The following is an 18,641-nucleotide window of genomic DNA, read 5'->3' on the forward strand; positions in this document are numbered from 1 at the left end:
AAAAACCTGACCCAACGCTTTCAGGACAGATCACTTGTCACCTGGCTATATCATAAAGTCCTTGCAGTATTAGGAACTTTTCATGCCTGGCACCCGCTTCCTAAACTACAACCCAAACAATTCTGCTGTTCCCAGGGGCAGTAGAGGTAGCCATATATCCCACTCTTTCCTGCTGCTCATAACCAATTGCCAGCACCTCTTTCTCCTCTGGATCTGTTCCAAGTCGGAGCTGTCATCTGTAGACTCAACCATTCCCTTTCTCGGAGGAGTGCTGTTGACAGACTATATACAAAACAATGTACCCAAACAGCACAATGCCACGTCTTCTCAATGGTTGGACACTGTGATCTAAAGTTTGTATTTAGGGCAGCCCAGGTGGCTCAGCGGTTTGGCGCCACCTTCAGCCCAGGGCATGATCCTGGAAACCTGGGATGGAGTCCCACGTTGGGCTCTCTGCATGGAGCCTGCTTTTCCCTCTGCCTGTGTCTCTGCCTCTCTCTTTCTGTGTCTCTCATGAACAAATAAATAAGGTCTTTAAAAAAAATAAAGTTTGTATTAAGGTCCTCAGACAGTGCTTTTTTTCTAAGGCAGTTCCACCAAGTTCCCCATGCATGAGGAAGCTCTTCCTGCAAGGGCCCTCAGAGGGGGGCCCCCTTCCTCCCATGCCCCCTCCTGGCACCAGCCTCTTCCCTCGCTCTGTCCTGACTCCCTTTCACAGGCTGCAGCCACTGTGGATATTCTCCTCTGACTGGCAATGGGGTAAGGAGCTCAGGCCATGCTAGTGAACATTGCCTCTGCACAGAAGCTGTGAGGAGTCGTGCCACAGGTTGGGGAGTGGCAAGGGGGCATGGGACAATGAAATGTGAGAGGACATCAAGGGTATGACCAATGGCCTAATACAAGTCTATTTTTTTAAAGATTTTATTTATTCATGAGAGACACAGAGAGAGAGACAGACAGACAGACACAGGCAGAGGGAGAAGCAGGCTCCATGCAGGGAGCCTGATATGGACTCCAGGACCATGCCCTAGGCCGAAGGCAGGCACTAAACCGCTGAGCCACCCAGGGATCCCCACAAGTCTATTCTTATAAAGCTTGTTCAACTTAAATTTCCAGAGACTTCATTGGAAATGTTGATCCATGGCAGTGTTTTTCTGAGGAAACAGAAACAAATGCAAAGGGCAATGCTAGGAAGGGAATTCTATTGACCTTTTAAAAAGATTTCGTTCTGAGAAACATGGAGAAGTCCCAACATGCATGTTGTGTTGTGTGTCTGGCGCTCTGGGGACAGGAAGAAGAAAACTAGGTACATTTCCTGTGGACCAGACCTTGTTCTCAGCACCTTCCACATATTAATCCTCCTCACAACCCTATGAAGTAGGCTCTATTATGATTGTCCCCAATTGCTGATGAGGAAACTGAAGCACACAGGTGTCAAATAGCTTGCCCAAGCATCAGGTTTGTCAGGTGGTTGCAAAGTGGCAAAGCTGGTTTTCACATGATACCACCATTCTGCTACATGGAAAGAAACTTTGAGCACCTGGGTGCTCAATCTCTTAAGTCTCTAATTGAACTCTCAGAAACTCTAGGTAAGTATCATCATCTTCCATTTTACAGACAAAACTGTGACTCAAAAAAACAAAACCACCAAACAAACAACTAAGTGACTTACCAATGTCACAGAGCTAGCAAGCCAGGAATTCTGAGCTGGAATTCCACCTGGTAAGGTGGCTAAGCAATAGAAAGAGATGAGAGATGAGAGGCAGTGGCTGCTTTCGGTACAATTCCTAGTACAGGCTCATGGCAGGAAGTGGAAATGAACCTGTCGGTGCAGACTGCCTTCTGGCTCCAGAGCCTTGGCCAACAGCACTTCTATCTTCGTGCCATGACCTAGTTTTGCTCACCCAGGTCTCTCTATGGCCTACTTCTTTCCTAAGAATTATTTCATAACTTTTGCCAAGTACCTATGACATGCTGAGCACAGCATCCGTGAACTTGGAGATGAAAAAAACCAAACGTTCCTTCAGATGTGTGGAGCAATATTTGCTATCCTGGTAGAAAGGCCAATAGGGAAATTAAGGAGTCTTGAACTTGCCCTTTCCCTTGTCTTCAGGTCGGTTGCCTTTTTACAACAGCTGCCCTCAATCATAGATTATTGGGCCCTGGATCACTGGACCAGCTTTTCAACTGGGCCCTCTGCAGACAGAAAGTTCTACAACCTGTTAGCATTAAGTCTTTTTTTTTTTTTTTAATGATAGTCAGAGAGAGAGAGGGAGAGAGAGAGGCAAAGGAAGAGGGAGAAGCAGGCTCCGTGCACGGGGAGCCCGACGTGGGATTTGATCCCGGGTCTCCTGCACCACCCAGGGATCCCCAGGATTAAGTCTTTTCTTGATCTTGCTGTTAGCATTACATCTTAAGTAGCTCAGGCTGGTTCCCTGTTGCCGATGAAATCCACTGTCCCTGTAGGGTCCAGGGGCTGAAATCAAGGAAAGAGCAAGTTCAGTGTTGGTAAGAGATGTAGAACCGTTATTTAGGCAATGCAATTTAGTGATTTTGAAAGGGCTGAGCCATAAAATGCTGTGATAAAGGGGCTGCCTATGCGACTAAGTGGATATAATTACATGTTAAAGCTTTCTTTCTCTCTCCCTTCATGCTCCTCAAGCCCAAACCTGCTGGTTCTGGTGTTTCCTCCCCACTCCACCCCCTCCCCTCTTTTTTTTTTTTTTTTTTTTTGCAACAGGCCTTGGGCACTTGACTGGTTTTTCTTCCCCTTGGCCAGTCCTCCTACTCTACTCCTTGAGGTTCCTTATCATCATCTCCACCTGATTGCCCCATTCTTCAGAAATAAATCCATGAGGCTTAAGAGTTTTACAGAACATGGGGTTACAAAAACAGCAAATATAGGGAAGATAGACAGTGAACAAATGTCCTACAGACATGGCCCTTTGTTTCTAGCTCCTGGCTCCTTCTCAAATGTTGACTGGAAGTCCCACCAGGCACTATAAAATGCAACCCTGAAGGGGCAGCTCACCCACTGTTCACTCTCCTGACCTGACACCCACCCTGGACAATCTTTTCAACATACAAATCAGAACATATCACCCCTCCCCCTGCCTCCTACCACCACCTCCCTGCAAAACCCTCCCTTGTTGTCCCATTGTGATTAGAGTATCTCCAGGCTCTTTCTCTGGGCCTCCGAGTCTTCCATGACCTCTGCTCCTCCAGCCTCACCTCTACTGCTTTCCTATTCATCCTGTGCTCCAGCTTACTCTGGTCCTCCTGCTGTGCTTTTTGGAGCTTTGCCCTGGCTAGTCTTTCTCCTTAGAACATCCCCATCTACAAAGCTAGCTCCTTCTCATCTTGTGGGTCTCAGCTGAAATGTCACCTCCTCAGAGAGGCCTTCCTGGATCACTTTATCTAATATGGGGACTCCCTCATCCCAGCCATTCTATTCTGTATCATATTTCCCTCTTTTTATTTTCTTCAAAGCACTTAAATATTATCAGACACTGTCTTGCTTAATTCATGTGTTTGTCTCTTGATGGTTTACTTCTACCACTAAGCTAGAAGCTGCATATGAGGGCAAAGACTGTCAGTACCACTCACGGTTGTCCCCCCAGAAACAGTGCATGTATAGGCCCTCAAATATTTGTAAAACAAAGGAACGTATTGTGTTATTTTTGCTGCCACCAGCTGGTTAACTGGACTCACCCTTCATGTCAACTGTCTCCTGTTCCAAGAAGTCATTGTTGACCTTGACCTTTATATCATACACTGGGTTACCTGGACTGCAGTCATTCATTTACTAAGCATCCACATTAGAAGGACATGTGCCAGAAGCTGTGTTAGACAATAATCTCACCAAGTCAAAGGAGCCATGGTACCTGCCTTCTAAAAGTCTCTAATCTACTGGGTAGACAGGCAAGTTAATGAGGGTGATCCGTGCAGGATGGTCTGGTAGAAGAAAAAACATAGACAAGAGGGGTATCTCAACCAGACCAGAGGGTTCTGGTCAAGCTTCTAAGAAATGACTCTTCAGCTAAGTTTAAGAGCTAGAAAGAGAAAGCAGTATATTTTGGTGTGAGGAGTCCCATGGGCTGAAAACTCTGGTGTGGACACGATGTGTGCTGTGTTGACCTAAGCAGACAGTGGGGTCCGGGGAGGGTATGCTGGGCAGGGAGTTTGGGGAACTGGTTCTTGCCTATTCTGCTTCTAATGAGCTGTGGGATCTTGAATAGGTTACTTCCCCTCTGAGTCTCGAATTCTCTCTGGCTGGCATTTAGTGAAACCTGAACTTGTCTTAACATTTCAGACCTTCTATTTAGTCCATAAGTATTCAGTCTCTATGCTCACTGCCCCCTAACACCAATTTACTGGGGGCTCAATTTATGCCCAGCAGAGCATTAAGTATTCTAAAACACAAAATTAATGGAAAATGCAGTCTTTGCTCCGGATGCAGTTGTAATTTGGAGAGGCGAAGAAATAAGCCATAATAGAATTAGGAAAACAAACAAACACACACACACAAACAAACAAACAAACAAAAAAGAATTAGGAAAACAAAACAGTTTAACACATCTCACATCTTTTGCTAATTGTTTCACACATACCTGCCTCATTGTCCCATTTACATGCCAACACCATGAGGGTCAGAGACCCTGTGTTCTAATTCTATTTAATGCAGTCTCCCACTTTCTAGCTGTAAAACAGTGGCCTACTTCTTGTACTTTTCTAAGCTTCCATTTCATTATCTGTAAAATGGGGGAAGTACCAAATGTATAGGGTTGTTTCAAGGAGTAAATGAGCTAGAACATGGGAGGCACATAGCACAGGGCCTGACACCTGGCATGCCCTCAATAATAATTGCATCCTCCATGCTGCTGGACATCGGAATGTGTAACAGTAGAGGTGAAGCATCAAGAACAAGGTTGAAGAATGATTAACGAAGACTGAGACTGCACACCTTCTAGAAGACCCTTGAGTGAGTTTTTTTTTTTAAATAGATTTATTTATTCATGAGAATACACAGGAGAGAGAGAGAGGCAGAGACACAGGCAGAGGGAGAAGCAGGCTCCATGCAGGGAGCCTGATGTGGGACTCGATCCCAGGTCTCCAGGATCAGACCCTGGAGCCACTGAGCCACCCGGGCTGCCCTTGAGTGAGTTTTTAAGGAAGTGAATTAACTGAATTGTTGCTGAGAAATCAGCGGGAACGAAGGTAGGAGGCTCTTGTTATGGTCAGGGTGTCCAGTCCAAGTGCCCAGAAGGTGGGGTCAGTACCGGAATGGAGGTAAGAAGGAGACACTGGTGAGTCAATAGGATCTTGGTGATGATGCTCCTAGTCAAGCACTTTGCTATTTTTCTCTGAAGGATCAGGCTACCAGCATATTTTGACCCTCCCATATTTTGACCTGTTGTACAGGCTAAATTCCAAGTGAGCACAACAGAGGCCGGGGGGCTGCCTGCTTCCACCCAGCCCCACTCATAGGAGAGGCTTAGGCACATCCTACATACTAACTTTCCTGTAATCTTCAAGGGTGTCAAGGTCATGAAAGTCAAGGGAAGAACTATCCCAAGCTAAAGGAGACTGAAGAGGCTTGATAGCTCAATACAGTGTATGATTCTGAACTGGAATCTTCTATTAGGATCACCTACAAAACTTGGGTGAATTCTGAGGACTGGATAGTCTTAACTAACAATGTAAATTTCCTGACTTTAATGTTCAGATTTTGGTTATGTAGAATTACTGACAAGCTGTACTGATGGAGATGAACAATGGTGGTAGCTTGTCTCCAACATGGCTGACTACCATGAATTCCTTCTCCTCTATGTACACCAGCCAGAGGGCATCCTGTTCCTATGCTCCCTTGAACGTGGCTTATGACTGCTTTGAGCAACAGAATGCTACTGAGGTCATGCTACATGGGTTCTGAAGCTGAGTCCTAGGAGGTCTTTTTGCGTCTGCCTGGGTCTCTTAGAACGCTTGCTCTGAGAGAAGCCAACCACTACCTAAGAAGTCTGAGTGCCCAGAAACCACCGTGCCCAAGGAAGCCCAAACTAGGTGCGTATGGGGAGGTTGGGTAGAAAGATACTCTCTGAATGTCATCATCTGAGGCACTTCTAGTGGAAATTGCCCTGCTGAACGCATCAGGGCCTAGAACCCTGAAAGACAGGAATGAATTACGTGAACCATGATGTTTGGGGGTTGTTTGTTACCCATTTATACACAACAAGACAGTAGCTATATTTGAATGGTAATGGAACTATGAATATGTATAAACTTCTTGGTAGTTTTCTCCTTTTTTTACACTAAGCATATGTCAAATTCATAATTAAAGAAATCACTTCTTTCCCCGCAGCACTTGAGTTAAGAGTAGCTTTGCCGAAAGTGTACCCTTCTGAGATATGGCCGTTTTCACTAGATGGAATAAATTATTCACCATGATGTCTATAGCATCCAACACAATGGCTGTCTGTGGTAGGTGCTTAGTAAATATTTATTGAATAATTGATGTATGTAAAAGTACTGAATAAATTCTCCAAGGATGGAAGGCTATTTATTTATGCATTCATTTATTTACTTAGAAGAGATTTATGTTAGTCTGGCATCATATTATTTTCCAAATAGTTCTGTGCTTTCTTTAAAGATACCAAAAAGGGAGGCCACGTGTTGAAGCTATGATTTATTAGGGGTTTTTTATCTACATTTATCTTTTCATGTGAGTTTCCCTCTGCTTCCCTCTGTGACTTTCCCTACTCTCTATGTGGGCATTTTGCCATCATCGTCCTCCTTTAGAACATGCCTAGGCAAAGGCGGCATGAAAAATAGCATTATAAATCTCTTTGGGGGATAAAACTTAAATCAAATACTAACAGCTCAAATTAATCAATATTTAAAAATATTACTCATGACCAAGTAGGATTAATTCCAAGAATACAAGGATAATAAAACATTAGAGAATTTGTTACTCTTGGGGCACCTGGGTGGCTTAGTGGTTGGGTGTCTGCCTTTGGCCGGGGTCGTGATCCTGGGGTCCTGGGTTCGAGTCCCCCATCCAGCTCTCCACGGGGAGCCTGCTATTCCCTCTACCTATGTCTCTGCCTCTCTCTGTCTCTCAGGAATGGATAAATAACATTTTTTTTAAAAAGAAAATTTGTTAATCTTAAGTATGTTTCACAGATCAAAGGAGAAAAAAATACGATCATCCTAGTTTTCACAAAAATTCTTAGTAAACTGGATCTTGAGGAATACTCCCTTAACATAATAAAAATTCATCTTAAATGAACACTTACTGAGATAAGCATAGGCAAGGCACTGGATCAAGTTTTAAGGATTAAATCATTAAAAGAGGCAAGTCCCTGCTCTGGAGAACCTAAAGCATGTACTATTAATCATGAAACGTTATGAGTCTCCTTTTCTGCAGTGGGCCTTCTATCTCACAAGTGGAAATTAATCCAAAGGAAATATTTCAAATCCAGATATTTTCACAATGTTCATTGCTGTACCATATTTAGTAGCAAAGCCTCTCACCCTTAATGATCAACAACAGGGGGATAGTTTTGGAAACTTCTTCATATTAACTCAGTGGAATATTATGCATTCATTCATAAGTTTCATTCAGTAGCTACAGCTCCGTGCCAACAACCTAACACATAGGCTAAATTAATTCAAAGATGTGTCATAATATTGAGCACCATATATGAAGTAAAATTAGTTGTTGCTCTCTCATCCGTGGGGTTCTCTAACTTGTCAATTAGCAGTTGGTTTCTCAACCTTGGTGTTACCCTTTGGATCAGGTGATTCTCTGTTGGTGGCAGCGTTTGCCCTGTGCATAGCACGATGCTTGGCAGCACCCCCTGGCTTCCACCAGCAGGCCAGTAGTACACCGCCTCCTGCTCAGTTTTGACAAACAAAGGCGTCTCCCCACATTGCCAAGTGTCCCCTGGGGGACAAATTTACCTCTGGTCAAGTGTAACCCATAGTCAACATATAAGACAACTTTATAAGAACCTGTATCTAGCGATGCCTGGGTGGCTCAGCTGTTGAGCACCAACCTTTGGCTCAGGGCATGATCCTGGAGGCTGGGATTGAGTCCCACATCGGGGTCCCTGCATGGAGCCTGCTTCATTCTCTGCTTGTGTCTCTGCCTCTCTTTGTGTCTCTCATGAATGAATAAATAAAATCTTTAAAAAAAATTGAAAAAACAACAACAAAATCTATACGTAAATGAATAAAAATTGGGAGAAACAATGAAGGAGCACTTGTAATACTGAGGGAATTCGGGTAATCTCTTTTCTTAAACTTTCGAAATGTTTGAACAGTAAACACAGCCAGTGTCTAAGATGTGCCTTGCAAACAGCCAGATGTAGGACGAGCTCTCAGTATGAGAATACCAGGAATACTTTCTGGCTGTGGCAATTCCCCTGGTGCGCTGATGCGTGGCCCTAATTTCCTTTATGTTTCCCCTGAGTTTCAGCACTCCACCAGAGGCCTCTGCTTGCTGAATGTTTCCTTATATGTGTGCTAGGACCATGGACGTCTGCTGACAGCAGTTCCCAGATGACTCTGTCATTTCTAGTGCACTTGTGATGCCAGCCATGATGGTTAATATTGTGGTCACAGTGGTGGGGCCACATGGTGCCTAGGTGTTTGGTCAAACATTATTCTGAGTGTTTCTGTGAAGATGTTTCTGGATGAGAGTAACATTTAAATCAGTAGACTGAATAAGCAGATTGCCTTCTAATGGGGGTGAAGCCTCATCTACTCGGTCGGAGGCCTGACTGGAACAAAAAAGCTGACCCGCCCCTAAGAGGGAATTTTCCTGCCTGGTAAACTAGAACTAGGATGCTGGTGTTTTCCCTTTCTGGCACTCAAACTGAAACATTGGCTCTTAGGTTTCAGGTTTTTGTACTCAAGACTAGAAGTATGCGTTGTCTCTGCCGGGTGTCCAGCTTGTCTCATCACTCTGTAGACCTTGGGACTTGTCAGCCTTTATAATTGCATGACCAAATTCCTTATAATAATCTCTTTACCTCCCTCCCCTCCCCTTGCTATCGGTTCTTTTCTCTGGAAAACCCTGACTACTACACCAGCAAAGGTTCACCTCCAGTCCCAAGGGCTGGGCCTTTCCAGAGTAGTCCACGACAGGTTGTCACCAAGCTTGGAAGTTCATCGGCATCAAATACAAGGACCCACTATTCTGGTTTCCACATCTAATTCTCAAATGACTTTGACCTTGTTTTGGCACCATGTTGCTTATCCCTACTCAGATCTGACCTTTCTTAATGGGCGAACCCACAGTGACCTCTCCCTTTGATTCTTCTTTTATTCTAAAGACATGATTTTGGCAAACTGTCCACATGTACCCTGGAAACAACTTCAATTTGCTTTTGTACTGATTTCACTTCTCCACTCTTGCTGCTGGAAGCTGATAGAAATCAACAATGCCCTGCCATGTGACTTTAAGAGGCCAGTTCTTTCCTCATTCATCCAACGTTTCTTGGAAATGCAGCAAAAATATACTCTGACAGATGCCTTTGGCTCCCTTGGTGTTTTTGCAAACACAGCTATATAGAGTGGGCTCAGAAAGGGTGGCTCCTGTGATGGGACATTGCTTTACTGTGCTGGTGACAGAGAATGAATGAGACAGGACACAGCACATACTGACACAACCAATCACCTGGCCACATTGCAGCCTTAGGATGCTGATGAGCTTTTGGGGACAGGCCTACTTGCTTCAAGGTTCCAGATATCCGAGTGTTACCAAATATCCAAGTGGCATGGACCAGGAGGGAGTCTAGACTTACAGGCTGAAATTAAGATCCTAGGTTTGGAGATGATGTTCTTAGCAGAACTCAAAGAATTCCGACCAGAGTCATGCTGTTGAAATACACAGGCTGGTTAACAAAGGGACATATACTGAGCCAAAGGTGCTCAGTTTTCTGTGATACCCATTTAATGTAGCTTGTAGGGTATTTGTGAGAATCAAATGAAATAAAAATAATAATAGAAAACACATAGCATTTATTACATGACAGGTACTCATTTAAGAACTTTCCATGTGTGAACTGCCAACAGTGGTAAAAACATTAAAAATGATAAATGCATTCTGCAAAGGAAATGTGCTATTACTAGAAATATAATTCCTATTCATGGTTGTCATGTACTTTTGCATGAGCTTGCACTTACCCAGAAGCAAGCTCTTGCCATAACAGATATCACAGGGACCACTGAGATATTAAAGGGGACCAGGAAACAAAAAATCTAGCCAGCCAGATGGGGCAGATTTCCCCTTCTAGGAAGCCTCATGGCCTCATGCCCATGAAAGAGTCTGTCTTTCCAACAGAAACACATGGACACTGATAATAACACCCAAGCTTCTTGCTGCCCAGCTGTCAGACCATGAATTGCTTGGGTTGTTCTTCCTGACTATTCTCATCAGCCTCCTGCTCTCTGTCCTACAGAAACCATTTCATCTTTCCTCTCTTTCTTCTTTTTTAAAATATTTTATTTTTTTAGTAATATCTATACCAAATGTGGGGTTCGAACTCACAACCCCGAGATCAAGAGTTACATGCTTCTCCAACCGAGTCAGCTAGGCGTCCCTCCTTCCTTTATTCTTGATTACATCTTCCAAGTACTGGCCATATTTCCTGAGCTTTTCGGTCCAAACTAATCAAACACGGTGACACAAAGAGAACTTGGGTCATTACATGACCCAACCAGGTCTGTTTACTGAACGGTGTTGCTCAGGACTGAAGTCACTCACTTTCAAAAGAAGATAAAGATTGATGTCTTCTGCCAAAGAAGCGCAGGTCAGTGTACAGGGAAGGGGGCCTGTCATCTTTACTTCTGCCCTATGATTAAGGTGACTGTTCATCCTGGTTTCCAGTTATTGTCTCAGAATAATTATTCATAGAGCCTCTTTCACTCTCCAAAGTGTCCTGGTTTGGGTGATAAATCACACGGTAACTTTATTGGTGACCCACCAGGGAGTGCTGCATCCAAATGTAGCACAAGACATATTGAAAGTGGGGGCAGGAAGACCAGAGTTTTAAAAACCCTGACTCCAGAGGCACCTGGATGGCTCAGTTGGTTGGGCATCTGACTCTTGATTTGGGCTCAGGTGATGGTCTTGGGGTCCTGGGATCTAGTACTCAGCAGGTGGTATGCTTGTCTCTCTCTCCCTCTGCTCATCCTCCACTCACTCTTGCTTGTTCTCTCTCTCTCAAATAAATAAATCTTAAAAAATAAATAAAAAACCTGACTCCACCACTGGCTCTATGGGCTTAGATAACTCACTTCCCTTTCAGATCCTCAGTTTTCCTATCTGCAAAATAGGCATGGTTCCTGCTTTGTTCTTTTCACAGACAGGTGGTGAGGAATAAGTCTGATATTGGTAGGGAAGTACTTGGTCAGCTTTGCACCAAGAGCAGATGAAAGCTCTTTCTATGATGACAAAATAGACTAGGAGCCCATTATTTCATAGCTTACTAGGAGGGTTTTCCTTTATGCAGATGAAGAGACTCCATTTTATTCTTTTTTTTCCAATATTAAAATTTATTTATGGAAAAGTCATACTAAATATAAAATTTAAATTACATGTAGTCACACGTTTAACAAATAGCATTCATGAAAAGGAATAAAAACACGTAAACCTAAAAATATTCTAGAAAATTTCATGGCAGGTGGACAGCACAGTGAAGATACTCCCTGGTATATATTTGTTAGGTTCCTCAGCTTACAGTGAGAACAGAGGCATTCTTTAATTTTAGTCTCTGGATTTACCCACTACATGTATTTATCAGCAAAATGCTTTCATAGCAAAGAATTTTTTTTTAACTTTATTTGACAGAGAGCACAAGCAAGGGGAATAGCAGAGGGAGAGAGAGTAGACTCCCCACTGAGCAGGGAACACAATGTGGGGCTCAATCCCAGGACCCCTGGATCATGACTTGAGCTGAAGGCAGATACTTAATTGACTGAGCCACCCAGGAGGTCCCATAACAAAGAAATTTCAACGATGGTTAAATTTCTATCTAAAGCCAGTAACATAAGTGTTGAACAAGGTCTGTCACATTGGTTCTACAGAGACCTTATTATCTTTCCACCTTAACTGAAATATTATCTAACTACATTAATTAGTCCCCTGAAAGCTGACCATGAAATTTTTCTTTCATAAAATACATATTTGTTTTCTACTAAAATGAAGTAAAGACATAGATCATACTTGGGCTGCAAGTTGTCCTTGTCTGAGTTACTTAATGTTTCTGCTTCTCAGTTTTTCATCCACAAAAGAAGGTTGGATGATACCTCTATTTCCCAACTGACTTTAGAGTTCTGTTTTTTTTGTTGTTGTTTTGTTTTTAAAGATTGTATTTATTTATTCATGAGAGACACGCAGAGAGAGACAGAGACCTAGGCAGAGGGAGAAGCAGACTCTGCAGGGAGCTGGATGAGGACTGGATATCCGAACCCGGGACCACGCCCTGAGCCAAAGGCAGACCCTCAACTGCTGAGCCACCCAGGCGTCCCTAGAGTTCTGTTAATTCTATAATAAGGAAACAGCAAAATGCTATATGAGACTCCACTTTAGAAAAGAGACTGTCCTAGGTAACAAATGACTTGTTCTGCACTTGCACTTGACACTATACAGATGCCATAATGTAAAGTGCCAGGTTCTTTGTGGATTCTTTCTCCCTCCTTCCCTTTCCCACCCTAATAAAGAATCACTGTGAAATTTATCCCGAAGGAATGTGGTTGATCTTTCTGGACACTGATAAACAAAGAACTTGATGGTCCCAATCTTTTGTGAAGATGCGCATTCTTGGTCACTCAGCTTGGCGTTTCCTTGGACATTTATTCTTTTGTAGCTAAGAAAAGCCCCAGAGCTGATCGCTAAATCTCAGTGACTGAATGCATTGGATATCCCACTAGAATTGTTTTCTAATGCAGAATCCTGTCTTCACCTTTTCACCCATATCCACTTCCCACATTGATGATGGGCAAGGAAGTATGACTTCCTTCCGTGACATGGCATGCTTCCTTGGGGCAGCTCAGCTGAGCCCTAGTGCCTGTTAAACCCATGACTGAGAAGGGGTCACCACTATCCATGCAGCACATTCCCAGGTTTGCTTGCCAGAAACGGGCAGGCACCCAGGGCATCAGCTCTATTTTCTCTATGCACTTCCTGAACAATTAGTGGCCCAATGCCATTAGAGATATCATTTGTTACACCCTAAACTCTGCGAAGGATTTCAAAGGAAGCAACTCGGGAGTGCAGAACAATGAGCAACGAGTCAGAAATGTGCCTGTCCTTAGATCTTCCAGGATATGATTTTATGAAGTCTGTTCTTAGGGTTTCCTCTTCAAGTAGAGGAAATCCAGTGAATGAGTTCAAACGCTTTGAAGATATCCTCTCAAATTAAATTATTTCTTCTTCTTCTCCTTCTTTAGATGTGGAAGGGAGATGAAGAAAAAAGAAAACTCATTCATTCATTCAGCAAATATTTATTGAACTGCCAGGTTCAATGTTTTAGATGCATGGAAGAGAGCAGTGAGCACTGCCTCATAGAGTTGACAGGCTAGTCAGGGAGAAAGACACTAAATGAAGAAACAAGCAACTATAAAACAGAATGTCAGGCAATCATAAGTGACTAGGGTACAATTTCTAGGCAGGGTGGCCAGGGAAGGGAGGAGGGGCACTGGCTTCCTGATCCCAGTCACTACTTTTCTCAATCTAAAGCACTCCAGCTTCAGCCAAAGGGCTTTGTCTGCTTTCAGGAAGCCCCTTCATACAGGAAAAACTCTTTGAGCCCCAAAGCACACCCTTCAGATGTGAGAGGACTTTCAACAATCCTCTCTCAAGACAAGAGCTTGGCAAAGAACGCCAGATTGTCTTGCAGCAAAATCTCATTTTTGAATGTCAACAGCTAAATATTACCCTAGTCTATCTCTTGGCAGTCTCTCAGTGACAAATGATGTTCCCCCAAGCAGATACATGGCTCAGGCGAACTGAGACAAAAGGTAAACTGAACATTTTAAAAGATATCACACCCTCACAATTGCTAAGCTCCTACTGAGTGCTGGGCGCTACGCTAGCCCCTTGCAGAACAAGGGTAAATAAGGTCTGGTGCCCTCTCTCAAAGACAGATATAATAGGGTCATCTATAATATGAAGAGTTGGGACCACACTGGTGTTTCTCTAGAGGATGCTATGTGCATTTAGGACAGGACACTTTTTTAGTGTGCAGAATCTGCCATCCTACACTTTGTAGGGCACTCAGCATTCCTGTTCTGTGCTGCCCTAGTTTGCCGGGGGTTTCTGTAATGAAATACCACAGACGACGTGGCTTAACCATCACAAATTTGTTTCTCACAGGTCTGGAGACTGCAAGTCCAAGACCAAGGTGTCAACAGGTGTGGTTTCTCCTGTAGGCCCCCCTCCTGGGCTTGTAGATGGCTCTCTTTTTGTTGTGTCATCACATGCCTTTTCTCTGTGCTTGTGCATCCCTGGCATCTCTTCCTCTTCCTATAAGGAGATCAGGCCTGTTGGTTTGATTTCCATTCATATGACCTCACATAACCTGAATTACTTCTTTAAAGGAAGGTCCTTAATGTCCCTTAAAGGAAATATGCTTCCAAATACAGTCACATTGTGGGGTTAGGACTTCATACAGGAAATTTAGGGGGATACGTTCCATCCATAGTACTTGCCCATTACCCTCTGGTCACATTAACCAAAGGAACCAAGGATAGTCAAAAAGTCCAGCTTATTCTCAAATGTGTCCTACAACTCAAAGAGGACTTCCTGTTCTGATGTTCTACAATATCGAGAATTTCCACATTTACCTTAAATAGTTACAAAGGCCTGTTTGCCTGTCAATTTGGGCTATCATTTTTTTGATAGCATTTTTTGGCAGCTAAGACAGTCCTCTAAGGGAAGTGCTTTCTTCCCTGACTCCAATGGAAATCCAATGCATTAGTTTTATCAGGGATGATAATCCTATCTCTTTTAGAGCTAGCCCAAAGCACTATGCTATCGGGGATGGGCAGATACACTCAGAGCTCTTATTTATAGAATGCCTGCCTAGATGGGCTCCATTGTTCACAAGTGACTATCATAAAAATCAGTAACATTCTGTTCTGAGGTCTAATGAGAAAAGGATTTAATGAGAAATTTAGAGGGGAGATGGGTCTCAGGGGAACTGAAAGCTGAGTTCTAGATAAAAGAAGAAAATAGAGGGGCACCTGAGTGGCTCAGCCGGTGAAGTGTCTGACTCTGGATTTCGGCTCAGGTCTTGATCTCAGGGTTGTGAGATCTAGCCCTGCATCAGGCTTCATGCTCAGTCCAGAGTCTGCTTGTGATTCTCTTTCTCTGTTTCCTTCTGCCCTTTCCCACCCCTAAAATAAATAAAATCTTTAAAAGAAAAAGAAGAAGAAAATAGAGCATGATCCCCCTGCCAAATTGCAATTATATTAAATTATTACATTATTAAATTTAAATAAAATAAAATTATATTAAATTATTATTACATTAACCAGGAGTCTTTTTGCATGTGATTTCCATATTAACACAAGCCCCACGTACTCAGTATTACAGTGCCAAGCATAGTCATATGAACCTTCCATATATGCTCTCATTTGGTTTAATATTGTTGAAAGGGCATTACAACAGATAGATATTTCTTCAGCTCTTCACTCTTCCTCAATACCCCTACCAAACCTCAAATTTCCAAATGGTGTCTTTCTCATCCAGGTTCCTGTATAATTTGAGGCCAGTTTTGTAGGTTTTGATGGCTCTGTGATTCTGAGAACTGGATCTGGCCCCAAGAACTAGAATTCTTCTCTATAGCCAGGAATGAGGTCTACCCAGTCTTGTGTTTTAGTCTTCTGGAGGAAGGTTTACAGCAGGGTGGGTGCCAAGATGAGGACATTTAAAGACAACTAACCTTAGAGAAAAATCTGTGTCCAAGGAGGAGAAGTGACCCCTAGTCTCTCTTCCTCTGTGGAGTAAGAGACAATAGTCTCTCTTCCTCTGGTAATTAATTCCAAATGATTCACATTAGAGAGAATCCATAATCCTCATAATCCTCTGTTATATCCAGCTTTATTCTTGTTAAACCTAATTGGTACAATAGCACTTAATGTTTGCATCAAGACTCTGAGATTACACAGGATTTGGTCACTGCAGTCACTTATATTTTGCGACACTCTCCAAACAGCTGTCTCTAGGGCCACCTGCTGACACAGTTTAGAATCCTGAGCGTTTAATATGACTAAGGAAAGATCCATCCAGAGCTATTAGGAGAGAGGCACAATCTAGGCTCTGCTCTGTTGGTCCCCTTGATTTGACTAGAATCCAATCATCCTGGACATTTCTTCCTCCTCCCAACCTCTACACCCAGTCTCCCACCTACCTTTGAAAAAGATGTTAGACTCTCCGTGGTATCAGTTCCAACACAGGCAAACCTATGCATCATGGATGGATGGCTCTTGGACCTCTGATTCTTTTGGTGCTCTGTGTCAGTCCATACTTTCTCTCTAAGCCAAGTCTCTGCTCTGTTTGACTCCATCCTGGAGGCACTAAGTGCAAAGATCCGAGGATTTGTGATTGTTGCAGTAACATTTCTCTGTATACACCCCCAGGCCAAGTAATAGAGGGAGAATTGGAAAGGAAGATGATGAAGAGAAGACAAGGAGCCAGAGATCTGCTGAAAGCACCAGAAAGCCTACCACTGAAAGTCATGAAAATAATTCTCAGAACTCTGGGGAAGATGGGTATCGCCCACACCTCGGCAAGTTACTGAGGCTTAGGGAAATCCAATTTCTTTGTAAAGGGTCATAGATCTTGTAGGTGAGGCAAATAATTTGCTGATTAGGACATCACACTGCCCCTCACAACTTGGCCTTGCAGCACCTGCCAATTAGTGATTTCATCATTCTAACCATCTTCCCTTTTAAAATGCAAATACCCTCGCAAAGAATAAAACCCGACAACTGACAATTTCGTGCAAGCTGTTACGATCACATCATCAGCTCAGTACTATACTGGTCAGCTCAAATAGAAGAACACCATAACAAAATGCCACAGACTGGGATGGATTAAACAACAGACATTTATTTTCCCGTAGTTCTGGAGCCTGGAAGTCAGATCAGGGCACCAGCATGGTGGGCTTCTGGTGAGAGCTCTCTCCCTGGCTTGTTGGGACAGCTGCCTTCCAACTGTGTCCTCACATGGTGGGGAGAGAGAATAAGATCTTTGTGCTCTACTCTTACAAGGGTACTAATAACCCCATTATAAGGACCCCACTCTCATGACCACCTCTAAACGTCATTGCCTCCCAAAGGCCCTATGGCCAAATACCAATACATTAAGGGTTAGGGCTTCGACATATGAATTTTGAGGGGATGTAACTCCATTTACAGCAAGTACCAAGCCCCTTTCTTAGACACAGGAGAATTTTTGGGCTGCTTAACCTATCCCAGTACCGCCTGCTTTAGACATTTCTTAAGTGAATAATAAAGTCCTTATGGTTTAAACAACTATAAGTAAGGTAGTCTGTAATGTGAAGCTGAAAACACTCCCAGAGAACCCAAGTAGGGACAGTTGCAACTGAGTGACATGGATGCCTGGAAACAACCGTGGTGGGGAAGGGCAGAGGCTCCCTCTGCTAGTGCCCTGTATTAGCCAGCCAGGGGTGAGGGCAAACTATCCCAACCCCTGCTCATGAGGGCCCTCTCAGGAAGTCAATAGTGAAACATTTGTTGAATAAATGCATGAAAGAACAACAACAACAACAACAAAACCAAGGGAAATGGAAGGAGAAATAAAAGGACTTGATGAATTTTTCCCAGCTCTGCAATAGGAAATACCCCAATTGCCTTCCAAACTTTGTATCCTAGGAGTTTATTAAAGCATTCAATATCCATTGGCTCCTACTCTGTGCTATGTGCTTGGAAAGTCAGAATGAGATGGGATTCTGTGCTCAGCTCACCTGCTACCCTGGGGGTCAGATATCTACACAGCCTACTACAATATAAGGATGCAATACAATTGAGCAATACATTTTGCTCATCTGATGAGCAAATTCACTCATTTATTCATTCTTAAATCCAGTCTCAGATGTGAAATGGAAGGCAAAAACCCAAGGGGAGGTTTGCTTGTGGCTGGAGGCTGACTACAGCTTCTTCTATCCACCCTACTGAGGACTTGTTCATAAGAGTTGTCTGCTTTGGGTGCAAAGGTCCAGGATTTTAGACTTCTGCCTCAGTCATTGTAGTGGGCTGCCTTGGAAGAGTGTGACTTTGGGAGAGGCTGTTCTCTGCAAGTGAGGCAATCCCTGAGGGGGGCTGACAGCTGAGAGCTCTCTGCTCATAGCACTCCCAGAAGTTGGACAACAAGGCTTTTCTATTTATTTTTTCTTAAGGGGGAGGAGAGAGAAAGGGCAGAAGGAGATGGAGAGAGAGAATCTTCAGCAGGCTCCATGCCCAGCTCGGAGCCTGACATAGGGGTGAATCTCACAACCCTGAGATCATGACCTGAGCCAAAATCAAGAGTTGGACACTTCACTGACTGAGCCCTAACAAGTCTTTTCCTAAAAGGGAATCTGAGTGACGCATTTCTGTGTTCATCAGTCATG

General features: G+C 43.5%; 1 long non-coding RNA gene across 2 annotated transcripts; it reads left to right on the forward strand.

The window, feature by feature from the left end:
- Positions 1-1,620: 1,620 nt before the first annotated feature.
- On the forward strand, positions 1,621-17,916 carry LOC102156610. 2 transcript variants are annotated; one of them, XR_005368623.1, is made up of 4 exons: positions 1,621-4,981; positions 5,839-6,060; positions 6,359-6,477; positions 12,372-12,431. It is a non-coding gene; the product is annotated as an uncharacterized LOC102156610 (long non-coding RNA). The 2 variants fall into 2 exon arrangements; XR_005368622.1 differs by lacking the exon at positions 12,372-12,431 and adding an exon at positions 16,648-17,916 and having other exon boundaries at positions 1,622-4,981.
- The last annotated feature ends 725 nt before the right edge of the window (positions 17,917-18,641 follow it).

The sequence above is a fragment of the Canis lupus genome, chromosome 13 (genome assembly GCF_011100685.1).
Source record: "Canis lupus familiaris isolate Mischka breed German Shepherd chromosome 13, alternate assembly UU_Cfam_GSD_1.0, whole genome shotgun sequence".
NCBI classification, from domain to species: Eukaryota; Metazoa; Chordata; class Mammalia; order Carnivora; family Canidae; genus Canis; species Canis lupus.